The sequence below is a fragment of the Lipotes vexillifer genome, unplaced genomic scaffold (assembly GCF_000442215.2).
Source record: "Lipotes vexillifer unplaced genomic scaffold, Lipotes_vexillifer_v1.1 scaffold383, whole genome shotgun sequence".
In the NCBI taxonomy this organism is placed as follows: Eukaryota; Metazoa; Chordata; class Mammalia; order Artiodactyla; family Lipotidae; genus Lipotes; species Lipotes vexillifer.
The window spans coordinates 70,774-89,013 of NW_006772850.1; the positions used below are offsets into that span (position 1 = coordinate 70,774).

The 18,240-nt window shown below is 38.7% G+C and overlaps 1 pseudogene; it reads right to left on the reverse strand.

Annotated features, from left to right (window-relative positions):
* Positions 1–2,543: 2,543 nt before the first annotated feature.
* LOC103084543 (60S ribosomal protein L35a pseudogene) lies at positions 2,544–2,872 on the reverse strand (annotated as a pseudogene).
* Positions 2,873–18,240: the final 15,368 nt, after the last annotated feature.

Consider the following 18,240-nt stretch of genomic DNA (forward strand, 5'->3'; position numbering starts at 1 on the left):
ATGTACAAGACTGAAATTAGAACATTCCATAACACTATAAAAAAATAAACTCAAAATGGATTAAAGACCTAAATGTAAGGTCAGACACTATAAAACTCCTAGAGGAAAACATAGGCAAAACACTCTGACATAAATCACAGCAAGATCCTTTTTGACCCACCACCTAGAGAAATGGAAATAAAAACAAAAATAAACAAACGGGACCGAATGAAACTTCAAAGCTTTTGCACAGCAAATGAAACCATAAACAAGATGAAAAGACAATCCTCAGAATGGGAGAAAATATTTGCAAATGAAGCAATTGACAAAGGATTAATCTCCAAAACATACAAGCAACTCATGCAGCTCAATATCAAAAAGACAAACAACGAATCCAAAAATGGGCAGAAGACCTAAATAGACATTTCTCCAAAGAAGATATACAGATTGCCCACAAACACATGAAAGGATGCTCAACATCACTAATCATTAGAGAAATGCAAATCAAAACTACAGTGAGGTATCACCTCACACCAGTCATAATGGCCATCATCAAAAATCTACAAACAATAAATTCTGGAGAGGATGTGGAGAAAAGGGAACCCTCTTGCACTGTTTGTGGGAATTTAGACTGATACAGCCACTAAGGAGAACAGCATGGAGGTTCCTTAAAAAACTAAAAATAGAACTACCATATGACCCAACGATCTAACTATTGGGCATATACCCTGAGAAAACCATAATTCAAAGAGTCATGTACCAAAATGTTCATTGCAGCTCTATTTACAATAGCCCGGAGATGGAAGCAAACTAAGTGTCCATCAACAGATGAATGGATAAGGAAGATGTGGCTCATATATACAATGGAATATTACTCAGTCATTAGAAGAAATGAAATTGAGTTATTTATAGTGAGGTGGATGGACCTAGAATCTGTCATACAGAGTGAAGTAAGTCAGAAAGAGAAAGACAAATACTGTATGCTAACACATATATATGGAATCAAAAAATAAAAAATGGTTCTAAAGAACCTAGGGGCAGGACAGGAATAAAGATACAGACGTAGAGAATGGACTTGAGGACACAGGGAGGGGGAAGGGTAAGCTGGGACGAAGTGAGAGAGTGGCATGGACATATATATACTACCAAATGTAAAATAGATAGTTAGTGGGAAGCAGCCACATAGCACAGGGAGATCAGCTTGGTGCTTTGTGACCACCTAGAGGTGTGGGATAGGGAGGGTGAGAGGGAGACACAAGAGGGAGGAGATATGGGGATATATGTGTATGTATAGCTGATTCACTTTGTTATACAGCAGAAACTTACACACCATTGTAAAGCAATTATACTCCAATAAAGATGTTAAAAAAAATAAAAGAAGTTGGTAAGTTGTTTCTATGGACTATGCCACTTCCATAACACTAGCAATCTGTGATGTTACACATCCATAGCTCAATTTTATGAAAAGGTTCAGAGAGGTAAAATAATGTTTCCAAGCTCACACAGATAATAAATAACACTGTAAATTACATCAAAATAAGGATTCTTGTTGTTGATTAGAAATTGAAGGTATCAGTTAAATTTAGATAAGTAGACATACTGTTTTTTTCCAAGAAGAGTCTATGATGGTGAATGCTTGGAAAGATCTTTTTTGGCTTTCTCCTAGACCTGAGAAATAGCAAAGCATTTGTATAAAATATGGTGCTTCCTAGTCGTTGTTTATCAGCAATCCGGCACTTCCCAAAATTACTTTTACCAAAATTATTCCCCTTCTTTACAAGTATATTTGACCTTAACAACAACAGCTGAGGTTTGCCTGAAACTCTTCTAAGCACTTACATTAACTTGTTTCATCCCCAAAACAACCCTCTAATACAGGAGGAATCATCTCTCCCGTCTGAAAGATGAAGAAACAGCCTAGAGAAACTAAGTAACTTTTCCAAGGTCACATGAAGAACGAGTGGTTCTGCAGGCCACAGAGCAGAAGGTTTGATATTTTCAATAACAATGAAAATGTTTCATGACCCATGTATTGGGAGAAAGAGAAGGAAATGTTTCAAGAAAAATAAAGGAAATGAGAGGAAAGGGAAATAACAATTGAGTCCCGAGTTTGGTCATGTGTCATCTCTCACTTTCTCTCAGTTAATATTCAAAGCCTCCTTTGACATAAGTGCCATTCGTATTGTGGAGTTGAGCACACAGGTTCAGAGAGACTGATTCTCCTGCCCAAAGTCACACAGCTACTATGTGACTGAGCCAAATGTTCCCCTGCATTTTCACTCTTCATCTGAATGGTTAGTCTTGTGGCTTTCTGTGGAACCCTGTTGCAATTCTCACTTTCCATGGGCTATAGTCATTCTTGAATTCATTCATTCGGTGAATATATCTTGAGTGCACTGTGTTGGGTCTTGCAGTGCAGCAGTGAACAACACAACTCAAGTCCAAGGTCTTCTTGGGATGAGCCACCTCAGATTGATGTCAATACTGGATAACAATTGCTTTTGTTTATTTTTGTTTTTTTTTTGAACAAATCCACACTCTTTTTTATTTACTTTTCAGTAAGTTTAAATCCTTGAAGGGTACAGCATCACATGGATTCTATGTCCAATGGCCGTAGCAGGAAGGTTGCTTCACACTTTGGCATGAACCATGCCACTGTTTCCATGAGCATGAGTTCTTTCCCCAAATTACTCTGGTTTTGTTAGATTTTCTACCAGGAGTTACTGTGTTGTCCTTTGCTTTGTACACATAAGGAAATCTCTTGCCGAGATAGAATTCAGTTTCATCTCAAGTATATACACCTTCAATTTTCAGGAGAGCTGTGTGCTCCCTCTGGCTCCATACCCCACTTATAGCCAGCAGAAATGCCCTTGGACCACAGCCTTCCAGACATATTTGTCGTTTTAGAAGTTCTGGTCCCAGGAGCCTTCCACAGGGTCTAAGATTACTTCGGCAACAATTGTTAATGTGGGGTCTTTAAGGCCTTCCTGCTTGTTTGCTGGCACAAACTATTTCTATTTTGGAAAGATGCTACTTCACAGGCTTGATTAAGTTTGGTCAAGAGTTTTCTTATTGTTTGTGCTTTTGCAGGGCATTATGCAGAAAGCAGTGGTGTGATTTTTTTAAAACCACTCTGTTGAGGTATAAATGACATGTAAAAAGCTGTACGTATTTAATGTATACAACTCGATGAGTTTGGTGATAGATATAAACCCATGAAACCATCACCGCTATGAACACCAAAAAGACATCCATCACGTCCCAAAGTTTCTTTCCACCCCTTTTATTATAATATCGTGTATATGTGTAGTAAGAAACATAAGAGCTATCTTCTCAGCAAATTTTAAGTATCCAATAGAGTACTGAGATCTATAGGCACTGTGCTACATAGTAGATAATCAAAGAGTATAGAGTTTCAATTATGTAGTATAAGTAACTTCTGGAGATCTATACAGCATGTGATTTCCACATGATAATAAAAGCTATTCCGAAATACATTTTTTTCTCTCTCTCTGTCTCTCTTATTTCCTCGTCTAAGAATCAGACATGACCATCAGGCACTAATTCCACTAAATTATATCATTCCCCATTCCATGCTTTTAAAATACGAATTCTGGGTTGATTCGCCCGCTAGATTACCAACACTTCAGTGTGAGTTCTGTTCTACATCGGTCAACTTATGGCAGCAAGTGTCAGCAGAGCCTGAACATATTAGCTGCTTAAGAACAAAAAGAGACATGGATAGGGAGGAAAAAGAGAAAGAAATGTAGGCAAAATGTCAGGGTTCATTTGCATCTCAATGCAGCAGAGAAAGAAATCAAGATGAGAGAGGACATGAGTCCACTTTTGCATCGTCTCCCTCCTCCACTCCACACTGTAGGACCAGAGGAGTGAAGGTAAAGCACTTGAGTTTGACCTGTTTTTCCCAGCTTATGGGCACAACCTAAAAAACACCACCAAATGAACTGACTTTCATCATTGGCAAGATGCAATGGGGCAACACCTTTAAGATTCATCATTGAATTAAGAGTTAAGTGGAATCCTCCCTACCTGCTCCATTTTTTGATTTTTACTAAGTAAAATACTAACTTTATTGATTTTTCTTTATATTTTTTATTGTATATAAAGTAAAAAGAAACAACGTTTGGACATCAGATAAGGCAGAAAACACAGACATAGCAATCACTGATCTAGGCAATGGATAAAGGCATAACTTTTTCCAGATCAAACAGATCAGCCAGAATACACACCCACGGAGAAGTTAATCGATAAGATCAATGGACAACTCTGAAGGTTACAAGAAACAATGAGTTACTGAGGGCAAATAAAGGCATTGCCATAGACTTTTCTTTTGAAAACATCCATTCAATTTATTGAAGGACGGATTCATCTACCTTTCTACGTGTTGTGATAAAGATGACCTTGAGAGAGGTCAAGAAATCTTAGGACTAATGGTATGTACTGAGGAGATTCTTTGTCCCTGTCCACTGCAGATCTCTTTATATTAGGATTTCTAATGAGAAATGGCAAAGCAAGATGAATGACTTTTATTCCTTGAGCTAAATAGACTGTACAGGTATATGTGTGTGAATATATAATTGTAACACTGTATGTGTACACAGAAAATATTATTTGTCATTGTTACTATAATTATTTATTTCAATACCTTCTGTTAACTTGTCTAAGATAAAAGTTGTGAAACTAACTGAACTGTACAATTTCCCTTGAAATCATGAGACTCATTGCTAATTCTCAGATTAGACACACATTGGTGGTAAGCAAAGAAAACTTCCAGAATGCTGAACAGGACTGCCTCTTTCTAGAACAAGGCCTGGGGAAGAAGTCATCTCCTAGTCAACACAGGCCATATCCTGATTCCAAGCATGTTTTGTTTATTCCAGCTGTTGTTTTAGAACATTTGTGCATATTTAAATATCGGTAGTATTCCCACAAAACTCTGGATATTTATCTCCTCTTGAAAATCTGGATCCGACCACAGGTGGTCTCACATTCCCACGTGGTCACCACTGGTTCAAGCCAAACAATTTTTATTTTTATTTATTTTTTGCTGTGGTTCCCACCCTGCCCCTGTTCATTCACTTAATTGCCCTGTAAGAATGTAAGTTTATGACACTTTGGGTAGGGGTTGGACTTCAGCTTCACAAATTCAACAACTTGAATCAAATTCACACAAGGTTGACTCAAGCACAAAACATCTGTATTTCAGTATACAAAGAGCCTACCTGATAAATAAAATGCCTATCTGCTAACCTACCATAAGAAGTATTGACCAAATTATTCTCCTCAAGGGATCAGTGTGTTCTCTCCCAAGCATCCATGTCTATAAAAGAATCAAGCAGACAATGTTTGATGACCCAGTAATTGATGCAAATAAGTGGTTAGATCATCTTAAAGACAAGCTGTCATATTAAAATGTACCATCTCCTTCTAAGATGCCCACCAACGGTATGTTCCTCCTTGAGCCATTTGCTCAGGAACTGAATTTTAAGATTTTTTTTAACAGCCCCCAAATCTATGAAGATGGCTCAAAATAGGTGGGTGGGTCACTGCCCTTCTGTTCCCAACCACACCATCACTAACATACACACATACTTCAGTGAGAGCACCTCACTTTTTTTACATTCTTTCCTATTTATGTTAAATAGTAAAATAATAATCATGGCAAATTTTAATGAGATGAGAAGTAAAGAAAAATGTTTTCAAAATACAAACAGTGATATCTTAAGGAAGTTTAATCTTTTTTGATTGAAGTATATTTGATTTACAACATTGTGTTAGTTTCAGGTGTGCAGCATAGTGATTCATTTTTTTTTCAGATTATATTTGATTATACGCTATTACAAGATATTGAATATAAGACCCTGTGCCATACAGTAAATCCTTGTTGCTTATCTATTTTATATATAGCAGTTTGTATCTGTTAGTCCCATACTCCTAATTTGTCTGTCCCCACTTTTGGTAGCTATAAGTTAGTTTTCTGTGTCTGTGAGTCTATTTCTGTTTTGTATATAGATTCATCTGTATTATATTTTTAGACTCCACATATAAGTAATATCATATAGTATTTGTCTTTCTCCAGACACTTCCATTCCCTGAGTTGTCTTTTCGTTTTGCCAGTCATTTCCTTTGCTGTACAAAAGCTTTTAAGTTTGATTAGGCCCTGTTTGTTTATTTTTGCTTTTATTTCTTTTGTGTTGGGAGACTGATTGAAGAAAATATTGTTAGGATTTATGTTCAAGAATATTTTGTCTATGTTCTCCTCTAGGAGTTTTATGGTGTCATGTCTTATATTTAGGTCTTTAGACCATCCTGAGTTTATTGTTTTCTATCATGTGAAGGAATGTTCTAATTTCATTGATTTACATGTAGCTGCCCAGCTTTCCCAGCACCACTTGTTACAGAGACTGTCTTTTCTCCATTGTACATTCTTGCCTCCTTTGTTGTAGATTAGTTGACCGTAGGTTTGTGGCCCAGATGTAGAGAATGGACTTGAGGGCACAGGGGTGGGGAGGGTAAGCTGGGATGAAGGAAGAGAGTGGCATTGACATGTATATACTACCAAATGTAAAATATACACTACCAAATGTAAAATAGATAGCTAGTGGGAAGCAGCCACATAGCACAGGGAAATCAGGTCCATGCTTTGTGACCACCTAGAGGAGGGGGATAGGGAGGGTGGGAGGGAGATGCAAGAGGGAGGGGATATGGGGATATATGTATATGTATAGCTGATTCACTTTGTTATACAGCAGAAACTAACACACCATTATAAAGCAATTATACTCCAATAAAGATGTTTAAAAAAAAGAATAAAAATAAATAAATACACTATTGTATATATGAATAATATATATTACTCAACATGAAGAAATAGTATTTTCAATGTCTTTATCAAAACTCAGTCTGTATTTAAAGCCAAAATCTTATGTCATGTAGAAAAGGTGCAAAATAACAAAGGAATATTTCTCTCTCAACTATGGATAATATAAAGCTTTCCTGGAATTGTTTGACTTTCTTGGAAAAAAAAGTTTTAATTGAGTTAATAATTTTTTTAAAGTGGAAATGTGTGCATTTGTTCTCTGGCAGCAATAAATTAATTCCCTGATATATATAAAAAAGAATATTATCATTTATATAATGGGTGGTCTGGATAAGGAAAACCTAGAGATACACAGATATAAACAAAAGCCCAGCTTCATTTTTCTGGCTTTTATCTAATTTGAAATATTCCAAGTTGTAGAACTTCTCTCCATTCTCCTGAGAGCCTTTCTATTAGTCAAATATTTCTAATTATCAGGAATAATTTCCTGACATTCAGTCTAAATTTTTATCTTTCTTATGGCTTATATAATTAAGTTAATTATATTATCCTGTTAGCAGATGAAAAATATTTATCTTGTTACCCATTTTCTTATTATTGCAGCATGACTATGTGGATCTAAAGCAAATGGGAAGTGAAGTGACTATTGTTTTCTTTTATTTCCTTCTTCTGTCCCATTGATACAGAGAGTCAGATCAATAGAGAACAGAATACAGAGTGATTATGTGCCACCGCACAATTGGTCACTGTCACTATCTACGTATGAAGGGGAAGCATGTTCTCCTAGGAAGGTTGTTTTCTCCCTCAAGAAGCAAGATATTTGGTAATCTATTTTTGTTTGTCTGAGTTTCTCCTGCTGGCTATTAGTAACTTCTATAGGGGAGAAACAAAGAGAGAAAATTGTAAGAATCAGTCTTAAGATTCTGAAATTAACAGCAAAAAATGTATTCCATATTGTTTCCATGTAATACTAACCTAAAGTTCGCTCAGACATGAGTAAAATGTTAGGCTCTGAAAAGACAGAAGTAAGCTACAAGTCCTTTTGTTAAGATGAATGGGAGAGAAAAAATCCCACTGACTGAGTCACATGGGCTGTTTCTGTAGCAGGTGCCTGAAGCAAGTATTTTCCAAAGGACGGCTGATAAAAACAGGAGATGGGAAAATCAATACTTTGGGCCAATACTGGTCACAGTTCACTAAGACAGCAAGCTTGGGAAAAGCCAATGAAAAATATGCCTTTCCTCTGAAGCATCTGAATCAAGGTTCCCCAGGTGTCTGCCTTCTCTCTTAAGTCACTGGGTCTCCACAGTCTTTGACACCCTAATAACTAGAGTCAGCATCACTAAATGCCCTTCTGGGCATATTTCACTTGGTGAAACAATAAACAGTCATAAGAAAAATCTTAAAAACTCAAGGTCCGCGTGGGCCAGAACTCCCGGGCTATTTTATACCAGCCCCCACCCTCCACCTTACTCTCCATATTTAAACATGCCCCTTTTCTTGTAATAGTAATCACCAAAGTACAGAAACTTGTTTCAAAATATTCATAGTAGTATTTACTGGGACTACGTTGATTTAAGACTACCCATAGTCTTGAATTTTAAGGGCTATTACATTTTAATTTAATAAAAATTGCATTGAGTGCATCTTAAAAACTACTTGAATGCACGTTCTATTTGTTGTATTAATTCATTTAACCTCATCACAAATTCAGAGAAAACGACTTAGTTCATGGTGTGAGATGACAAACCAGGACAACACTTGGGAGGGGAGAACTCTGTCAGTATCTCTTCCCGAGCCCAGGAGATGATGAATCTGGGGTCACAGTATCACTGACAATATTTGGTGTGAAAAACAAAGCATGGTAAATGCACTGGATGATGACAATAGAAGTGCTTCTGTGACAGGTTGCAGGAGCTGTATCAGAGACTTGGAATACTAAGGACCACGTCTGAAAAGGAAAGCCCAGGCCAGCTTTGTGTTTCCCTTGGTAATCAGCACTAAAGACCTTTGAAAAGTATTAAGCCTAGTGGGCTTAAATTAACGTTCCAAGTCTCTCTAATCTCCTATCTGCCCACCTCCCACTGCCTTTTTTTGGCACATCCAATAATAAGGATAATTCCTTTTAAATTATTTCTGGGCAGCATTTCCCTCCTTGATAACAATGTATCCTGCTCAATGAGCACTATAGACTTCAGAACGTTGTAATCTACAAAAGGCAGAATCGTCTCCACCAAATGCAGAAATCTGATAATGCAGTGGGGGAAGACTTAGTGCCCTTGAGTTTGCTCTAGGGCCAAACCCATCAGTGTGGACTCTCCTTCCATGTCCAGCCAGGGCAGTTCCCGAGACCTGAGAGGTGGTACTCCAGTTAGGGGAAGCCTGAGGGGCTGGTCCGGTAGACTTTCCCTGGGAGGGCCACCTAGCACCATGTGGCACATCAATCGCAAAGCCACTAGGGGGTTCTCCAGAGTGACCAGACTGCCAGTAGGGACAGAACAAGAACTTTAGAGGGAGCCCAAACCTGCGTTTGGAGGGACCACACTTCCAAAGTTCTCAAATGATTGCCAGCATCTGCAGGATGTCCCAGTGTCCATCTCCTCTCTCTCATGGTCTAATTTTCTTCCTGGGACACTTTTCCTGGCATTCTAGATTCTTAAATCAAGGACATTCAGTAAATCATAGAGGCCTGCCCAGTAGCTTTTTAGAGCTGATGTTGCTAAATCCTTTCTCTCTTGGTGTACAACTCTTCCATCTTCCAAGGGTTTATGCCTAAGGTCTCCAATCTCTTGGTGACACCATAACCAATGAAACATTTTGTAAAGTCATCTCACTCAACTCAATGTTTCATTTTTTAGGAAAGAAATTGGTGTAAAAGTGATTAGATAAGTAGAACTTTCATCCTTGTCTTATGAGGAAATGATGTCACCCTTTTGAAAGGAAACATCAAAGAAGCAACCAACAAAGGCCAGCAAGCTGGTGAGAACCATTGTCTCTCTAGGCAGGAAAACTTCTGTATTGTTAGAGACTTCTTTCTCTTGGTAATTCTCCTCTGGATTTTCTCTCTGCTGCCCACACACCAATCTTTCATCCCCTTTCCTCATCCCACCCTGCATTTGGTGGCAAAGGTCAACCACATCCATAAAAACATGACACAAGTGTTTCTAAAACAAAATCTTTTCTAGCTTAGCCATGACTGCTACTAGAACAATCCAAGATGTGAAAGGGCTGCCCATCCTAATGATTTGGAAAATCCAATTCAAAAAGAAACTTTGTTCTGGAGAAACATGAAATGTATCCACTGAAAACAAATTAAGCTCTTTCACTGGTAAAAATAAAACGGATCCAGGCAATTCAGAGTAGCACTTGTTACAGAGATTGCTATGTCTGCTTGGTTGAATGTTCGAATGACACCCTCTACCAAGTTTAATTGCCTCAGTAGCATTCTATTTGGTGTTGGGTTTCCTGTTTGTCTAATCAAGGCAGCAAAGTACACCCTGTGCTCTTCTCCCAGGGCATATCCTGCTTCACCCACTAACTGTCAAGATTTGGGAAAAGGTCAACTAAGCTTATCTAAACACCTACTACGAATCACAAAATTTTGAATGCCTATCTTTACTCAAAGATAACATAAATCAAAGTGCATACTTATTATAAAATAGCTTGGTCTGCTTAATAATCTTGCCCAAAGAATTCACCATTTCAATAATAATATTAATATACTTATGACCTCTTTATTAACGTTTTATAGATTAGATAGAGTGTGTACATATATAACTTTATTCACCTTTAAAACAGCATTTGGAACTAGGTAATATTATTTTTCTTGTTTTATTATGGATGAGGAAATTGTTGTTCAAACAATGTACATAATCGGGCTCACAAATGTATAGCCAAAGTAGTAACCAAAGTTTCCATTATACCACATTACCTCCCATGAATTCTTAGACTGAAGAATGGATAGTTCGTGAACTTGTAATTAGTGACTAAACACAAGAGGAAGAGATAGGCTCCTGATATTGTAACTGAAGCTTGATCCCTCCCTTTTCTTTCCAGAGCAGTACAGCATCAAAACAGACTGGGATCTGGGACCCTTTGCTGCAGTGCTTGCTCCTGGACACAACTCTCCTCAAGCAACAAAATACAAAGAAACTATAAGGGACTAAAATCAACTGCGCGCATGCACAGCTGGGGCAAATTATGGACAAAAGATACAAAAAAGACCAAAAAGACCAACTGCCACTTCTAAAGAGCAAGGAGCAAAAGTAGGTAGTGCGCATGCCCACTGCCCTCAACACCACCAAAAGGGTGGGCAAGCCACCCCTCCAGCCTGACCCCTGGACACACCTCTACCCTCACCCCATGTAAGGAACCAGCTCGGCTCCCCCCTCCCATCCCCCACCCCAGCGAGCAAGTAAGCACGGGAAACTTTTACTTGTTCTCCCTCCCGGCTGCTGCAGCATGGGCCCCAATAAACCGTTGCTTGAATTTCTTGTCTGCCCTCTGATCAATTTCTATTGATTAAGGAGGCTAAGAACCCTAGTGGGTAACAGCATCATATCCTACCCTAGTCATCCTGAGCTGATTAATGTGGCACCAAATGATGACCCCCAAGTTACATGGAGAGCCCAAATTTGCTATCCCCACTCTGAATAGTTTCATGGCATGAAAGACCAAGGAACATCACAATGGTACATACAAAATCTCAGATTATGGTAGACGAGGACACAAGGGAGATTCTTGACCTCACCATCTCTTTGTTTTATTGCTAAAAGTTTAACATCTATAGAATTTCAGGGCATTCGATGCTGGGATTAGAGAGTATCATCTTTAATTATTTTTGAATCATATTATTCTTCTGCCCTTGAAGCTGCATGTGTCAGAGGGCAAGATATCCTGATTGGTCCTGGGATTGTTAAGCCAAGGCACTGTGCAACTACTCCTTAGTTCAATTATAGAAAAACATAGCTGGTGCACCCTTTGTAAAAACACAGTTTTCTGATACAGGGTAAAGGCATAGCAGTCTCTCAGTAGAATTTAAGCTCTATGAGGACAGGGATATTTTTCTGCTTTGTTCACTGATATTTCCTTATTGCCTATAAAAGTACCTGATACATCATAAGGATTGAATAGGTAATATTTGGATGGAGAATCTATATATATTTAAAAATCAACACTTTCTCAGCTATGACCATCCTAACCTTAAAGGGGATGGTGTGGTGGAGACTTATTATAGGCCCTAGTACTCATCTCCCCCATTCTTCCCTGTAACAAGACCCTTAATTTTTATCTGGGTGAATGGCTATTTAGAAGAAAGATTGAATTTCTCCCTCTCCCAGTCAGCTAGGCATGGCCCTGTGGCAGGATTCTGATGCGTAAGGGGAATCTCTTGTCCAAGTTAAGGCGGGTACCCTTGCCTCCTTCCTGCGGACTGGGTTGTCTGTGCAATGGCTGGGATGCCAGAGGCCATGATGTAGGAGGCTTCTGTTGAGGATGGAGGAGCAATTCCATGGATACAGTTGGGAACCCTGACAACCACAGCACTGGCACCAGACGTCTTTTACACAAGAAGTAAATAAAACTCAGTCTTGCATAAGCCACTGTTATTTTCGGTTTTCTGTCACTCACAGTCAGACCTAATCCTAATGGATACAAATGCACTGTCGTACATAGTATTAGTGATAGAGAAATAAATATCTTTTCGGAATACATTTATAAAGTTATCTAACCATTGGCTTAACATATCATGTTTATTTATATAGTCTTAGTTTTGTATTTCCTGAAAATGAATGGTATGATGTGTTGCTCTGGCTTGTAAACAAATCTGATGTTTTTATTTTTATACAGCAGGTTCCTATTAGTCATCAGTTTTATACACATCAGTGTATACATGTCAATCCCAATCGCCCAATTCATCACACCACCACCACCACCACCACCTCTGCTGCTTTCCCCTCTTTTTACCAAATTCATTGATTAGCTCTAGTAGTTTTCTGGTGGCATCTTTAGGATTCTCTATGTATAGTATCATGTCATCTGCAAACAGTGACAGTTTTACTTCTTTTCCAATTTGTATTCCTTTTATTTCTTTTTCTTCACTGATTGCCATGGCTAGGACTTCCAAAACTATGTTGAATAATAGTGGTGAGAGTGGACATCCTTGTTTTGTTCCTGATCTTAGAGGAAACACTTTCAGTTTTTCACCATTGAGAATGATGTTTGCTGTGGGTTTGTCGTATATGGGCTTTATTATGTTGAGGTAGGTTCCCTCTATGCCCATTTTCTGGAGAGCTTTTATCGTAAATGGGTGTTGAATTTTGTCAAAAGCTTTTTCTGCATCTATTGAGATGATCATATGGTTTTTATTCTACAATTTGTTAATATGGTGTATCACATTGATTGACTAGCATATATTGAAGAATCCTTGCATCCCTGGGATAAATCCCACTTGATTGTGGTGTATGATCCTTTTAATGTGTTGTTGGATTCTTTTTGCTAGTATTTTGTTGAGGATTTTTGCATCTATATTCATCAGTGATATTGGTCTGTAATTTTCCTTTTTTGTAGTATCTTTGTCTGGTTTTGGTATCATGGTGATGGTGGCCTCACTGAATGAGTTTGGGAGTGTTCTTTCCTCTGCAATTTTTTGGAAGAGTGTGAGAAGGATGAGTGTTAGCTCTTCTCTAAACATTTGATAGCATTCACCTGTGAAGCCATCTGGTCCTGGACTTTTGTTTGTTGGAAGATTTTTAATCACAGTTTCAATTCCATTACTTGTGATTGGTCTGTTCATATTTTCTATTTCTTCCTAGTTCAGTCTTGGAAGGTTATACCTTTCTAAGAATTTGTCCATTTCTTCCAGGTTGTCCATTCTATTGGCATAGAGTTGCTTGTAGTGGTCTCTTTGGATGCTTTGTATTTCTGCTGTGTCTGTTGTAACTTCTCCTTTTTCATTTCTAATTTTATTGATTTGAGTCCTCTCCCTCTTTTTCTTGATGAGTCTGGCTAATGGTTTATCAATTTCGTTTAGCTTCTCAAAGAACCACCTTTTAGTTTTATTGATCTTTGCTATTGTTTTCTTTGTTTCTATTTCATTTATTTCTGCTCTGATCTTTATGATTTCTTTCCTTCTGCTAACTTTGAGTTTTGCTTGTTCTTCTTTCTCTAGTTCCTTTAGGTGTAAGGTTAGATTGTTTATTTGAGATTTTTCTTGTTTCTTGAAGTAGACTTGTATAGCTATAAACTTCCCTCTTAGAACTGCTTTTACTGCATCCCATAGGTTTTGGGTCATTGTGTTTTCATTGTAATTTTTCTCTAGGTATTTTTTGATTTCCTCTTTGATTTCTTCAGTGATCTCTTAGTTATTTACTAACGTAATGTTTAGCCTACATGTGTTTGTGATTTTTACATTTTTTTCCCTGTAATTCATTTCTAATCTCATAGCGTTGTGGTCAAAATGATGCTTGATATGATTTCAATTTTCTTAAATTTATTGAGACTTGATTTGTGACCCAAGATGTGATCTATCTTGGACAATGTTCTGTAGGCACTTGAAAATAAAGTGTAATGTGCTGTTTTGGTATGGCATGTCCTATAAATATCAATTAAATCTATCTGGTCTACTGTGTCATTTAAAGCCTGTGTTTCCTTATTTATTTTCATTTTGGATGATCTCTCCATTCGTGTAAGTGAGGTGTTAAAGTCCCCCACTATTATTGTGTTACTGTCGATTTCCTCTTTTATAGCTCTTAGCAGTTGCCTTATGTATTGAGGTGCTCCTATGTTGGGTGCATATAAATTTATAATTGTTATATCTTCTTCTTGGATTGATCCCTTGACCATTATGTAGTGTCCTTCCTTGTCTCTTGTAACCTTCTTTATTTTAAAGTTTATTTTATCTGATATGAGTATTGCTACTCCAGCTTTCTTTTGATTTCCATTTGCATGGAATATCTTTTTCCATCCCCTCACGTTCAGTGTGTTATGTGTCCCTAGGTCTGAAGTGGGACTCTTGTAGACAGCATATATATGGGTCTTGTTTTTGTATCCATTCAGCAAGCCTGTGTCTTTTGGCTGGAGCATTTAATCCATTCATGTTTAAGGTAATTAACCTTATGCATGTTCCTATGACCATTTTCTTAATTGTTTTGGGTTTGTTTTTGTAGGTCTTTTTCTTCTCTTGTGTTTCCCACTAAGAGAAGTTCCTTTAGCATTTGTTGTAGAGCTGGTTTGGTGGTGCTGAATTCTCTTAGCTTTTGCTTGTCTGTAAAGCTTTTGGTTTCTCCATCAAATCTGAATGAGATCCTTGCCGGGTAGAGTAATCTTGGTTGTAGGTTCTTACCTTTCATCAGTTTAAGTATATCATGCCACTCCCTTCTGGCTTGTAGAGTTTCTGCTGAGAAATCAGCTGTTAACCTTATGGGAGTTACCTTGAATGTTATTTGTCATTTTCCCCTTGCACTTTCAATAATTTTTCTTTGTCTTTAATTTTTGCCAAGTTTATTACTATGTGTCTCAGCATGTTTCTCCTTGGGTTTATCCTGTATGGGACTCTCTGCACTTCCTGGATTGGGTGGTTATTTCCTTTCCCATGTTAGGGAAGTTTTCGACTATAATCTCTTCAAATATTTTCTCTGGTCCTTCCTGTCTCTCTTCTCCTTCTGGGACCCCTACAATGCGAATGTTATTGCATTTAATGTTGTCCCAGAGGTCTCTTAGGCTGTCTTCATTTCTTTTCATTCTTTCTTCTTTATTCTGTTCCACAGCAGTGAATTCCACCATTCTGTCTTCCAGGTCACTTATCTGTTCTTCTGCCTCAGTTATTCTGCTATTGGTTCCTTCTAGTGTAGTTTTCATTTCAGTTATTGTATTGTCCATCTCTGTTTATTTGTTCCTTAATTCTTCTAGGTCTTTGTTAAACATTTCTTGCATCTTCTCGATCTTTGACTCCATTGTTTTTCTGAGGTCCTGGATCATCTTCACTATCTTTATTCTGAATTATTTTTCTGGAAGGTTGCCTATCTCCACTTCATTTAGTTGTTTTTCTGGGGTTTTATCTTGTTCCTTCATCTGGTACATAGCCCTCTGCCTTTTCATTTTGTCTATCTTTCTGTGAATGTGCTCTTTGTTCCACAGGCTGCAGGACTGTAGTTCTTCTTGCTTCTGCTCTCTGCCCTCTGGTGGATGAGGCTATCTATGAGGCTTGTGCAAGTTTCCTGATGGGAGGGACTGGTGGTGGGTAGAGCTGACTGTTGCTCTGGTGGGTGGAGTTCAGTAAAACTTTAATCCGCTTGACTGCTGATGGGTGGGGCTGGGTTACCTCCCTGTTGGTTGTTTGGCCTGAGGCAACCCAACACTGGAGCCTACCTGGGCTCTTTGGTGGGCCTAATGGCAGACACTGGGAGGGCTCACACCAAGGAGTACTTCCCAGAATTTCTGCTGTCAGTGTCCTTGTCCCCGTGGTGAGCCACAGCTACCTACTGCCTCTGTAGGAGACCCACCAACACTAGCAGGTAGCTCTGGTTCAGTCTCCCCTCGGGTCACTGCTCCTTCCGCTGGGTCCCAATGCACACACTACTTTGTTGGTGCCCTCCAAGAGAGGAGTCTCTGTTTTCCCCAGTCCTGTTGAAGTCCTGCAATCAAATCCCACTAGCCTTCAAAGTATGATTCTCTAGGAATTCCTCCTCCTGTTGCCAGACCCCCAGGTTGGGAAGTCTGACATGGGGCTCAGAACCTTCACTCCAGTGGGTGGACTTCTGTGGTGTAAGTGTTCTCCAGTCTGTGAGTCACCCACCCAGCAGTTATTGGATTTGATTTTACTGTAATTGTGCCCCTCCTACCATCTCATTGTGACTTCTCCTTTGTCTTTGGATGTGGGGTATCTTTTTTGGTGAGTTTCAGTGTCCTCCTGTCAATGTCTGTCCAGCAGCTAGTTGTGATTCTGCTGTTCTTGCAGGAGGGAGTGAGAGCATGTCCTTCTACTCTGCCATCTTGGTTGTATATCCAACGTTGATGTATTTTAAGAAACCCAATTCCTCAACTGTGTTGCATGGTAGAGTTTCAGAAGAAACATCTGCACACCATGTTTCTTGCTGTCATCAATGCTTAGTACATGGAGCTTGTCGGGAGGGGATTATTGAAGATGAAGAAGAATCTTGACATCTCAGCACTTTCTCAGTCTGGTTTCTGCATCACAGCTTTACTCCTTCGTTTGAAGCAAATTCTCAAAAAACAAAACAAAACAAAAGACCTATACATTTTCAAAGGTGTGGCAAAGCATCAGGCCAAGCACAGAGTAACTACTTTCCCACTAACATAATGTACTTTTAGTGAGCAAACTAATTCCTACGTATGACTTCAAATACACCTCTACCCTAGTAATCCCATATTCTTTTTTACTCAACCTTTTCTTAAACAACACTTTTTTGATGTACTTTGTGTTAATTCTTAAAGCCAATATTTTGTCAAAATTAATTTTATTTATTTATTTATTTATTTTTATTTTTATTTTTTTGTGGCACACAGGCCTCTCACTGTTGTGGCCTCTCCCATGTGGAGCACAGGCTCTGGATGCGCAGACTCAGTGGCCATGGTTCACAGGCCCAGCTGCTCCACAGCATGTGGGATCTTCCCAGGCCAGGGCACAAACCCGCATCCCCTGCATTGGCAGGCGGATTCTCAACCACTGCATCACTAGGGAAGCCCCATTTTATTTATTTTTTATTAAAGAAAAATTTCCATAATAAATAAGCTTTTTACTATCAGCACCATTCACAATAATTTTTCCCCCAAACATTAGAGACAAATTAATGACTTCTTGGTCTTATGTTCAACTGTATCTCGGCTATCCCATAAGTTTTTCAAGCTTAGCATTTTCCTATTTGAAGATAACATATTCAGACCCCCTCCCACCCACACTTGTTCTCCCTCCTCTGTTTCTCATGTTGATGAAGACACTATAATAGTCTTAGTGGCCTGAGCCAGAAACTTGGGTGTTATCCAGAACTTTATGGTCTATATTCATTTGGTCACCAGATCATCAATGTCAACTCACAGGCTTGCCTTTCATTCTTTTGGTCACTACCTTATTTAATTTTTCATCACTTCTTGCATGAATGTTATCCAGAGTCTTCAAGCTCTGCTTCCAATCTCATCCCACTTCAGCTTACCCTCCTCCCTTCAATCACAGAACTCTGACTACAGTGGAAGCCTAGACAGCTAACCTCTTAACTCCTGAGCTGAGCAAGTCTGAGCAGAGGATCTGAGCACTGCCTGGCTCTTTGGCTTCATCTACCAGCTTTCTTTTGAATCCTACACTTCTGTCTTTGCAGAGTCTGCAGTTTATGGCAGATTGGTGCATGGGCTTTGAGCTTAGCCTTGCATTCACCTCCATAGTCTCATTTTCCTCCAGGCAGCCTTTA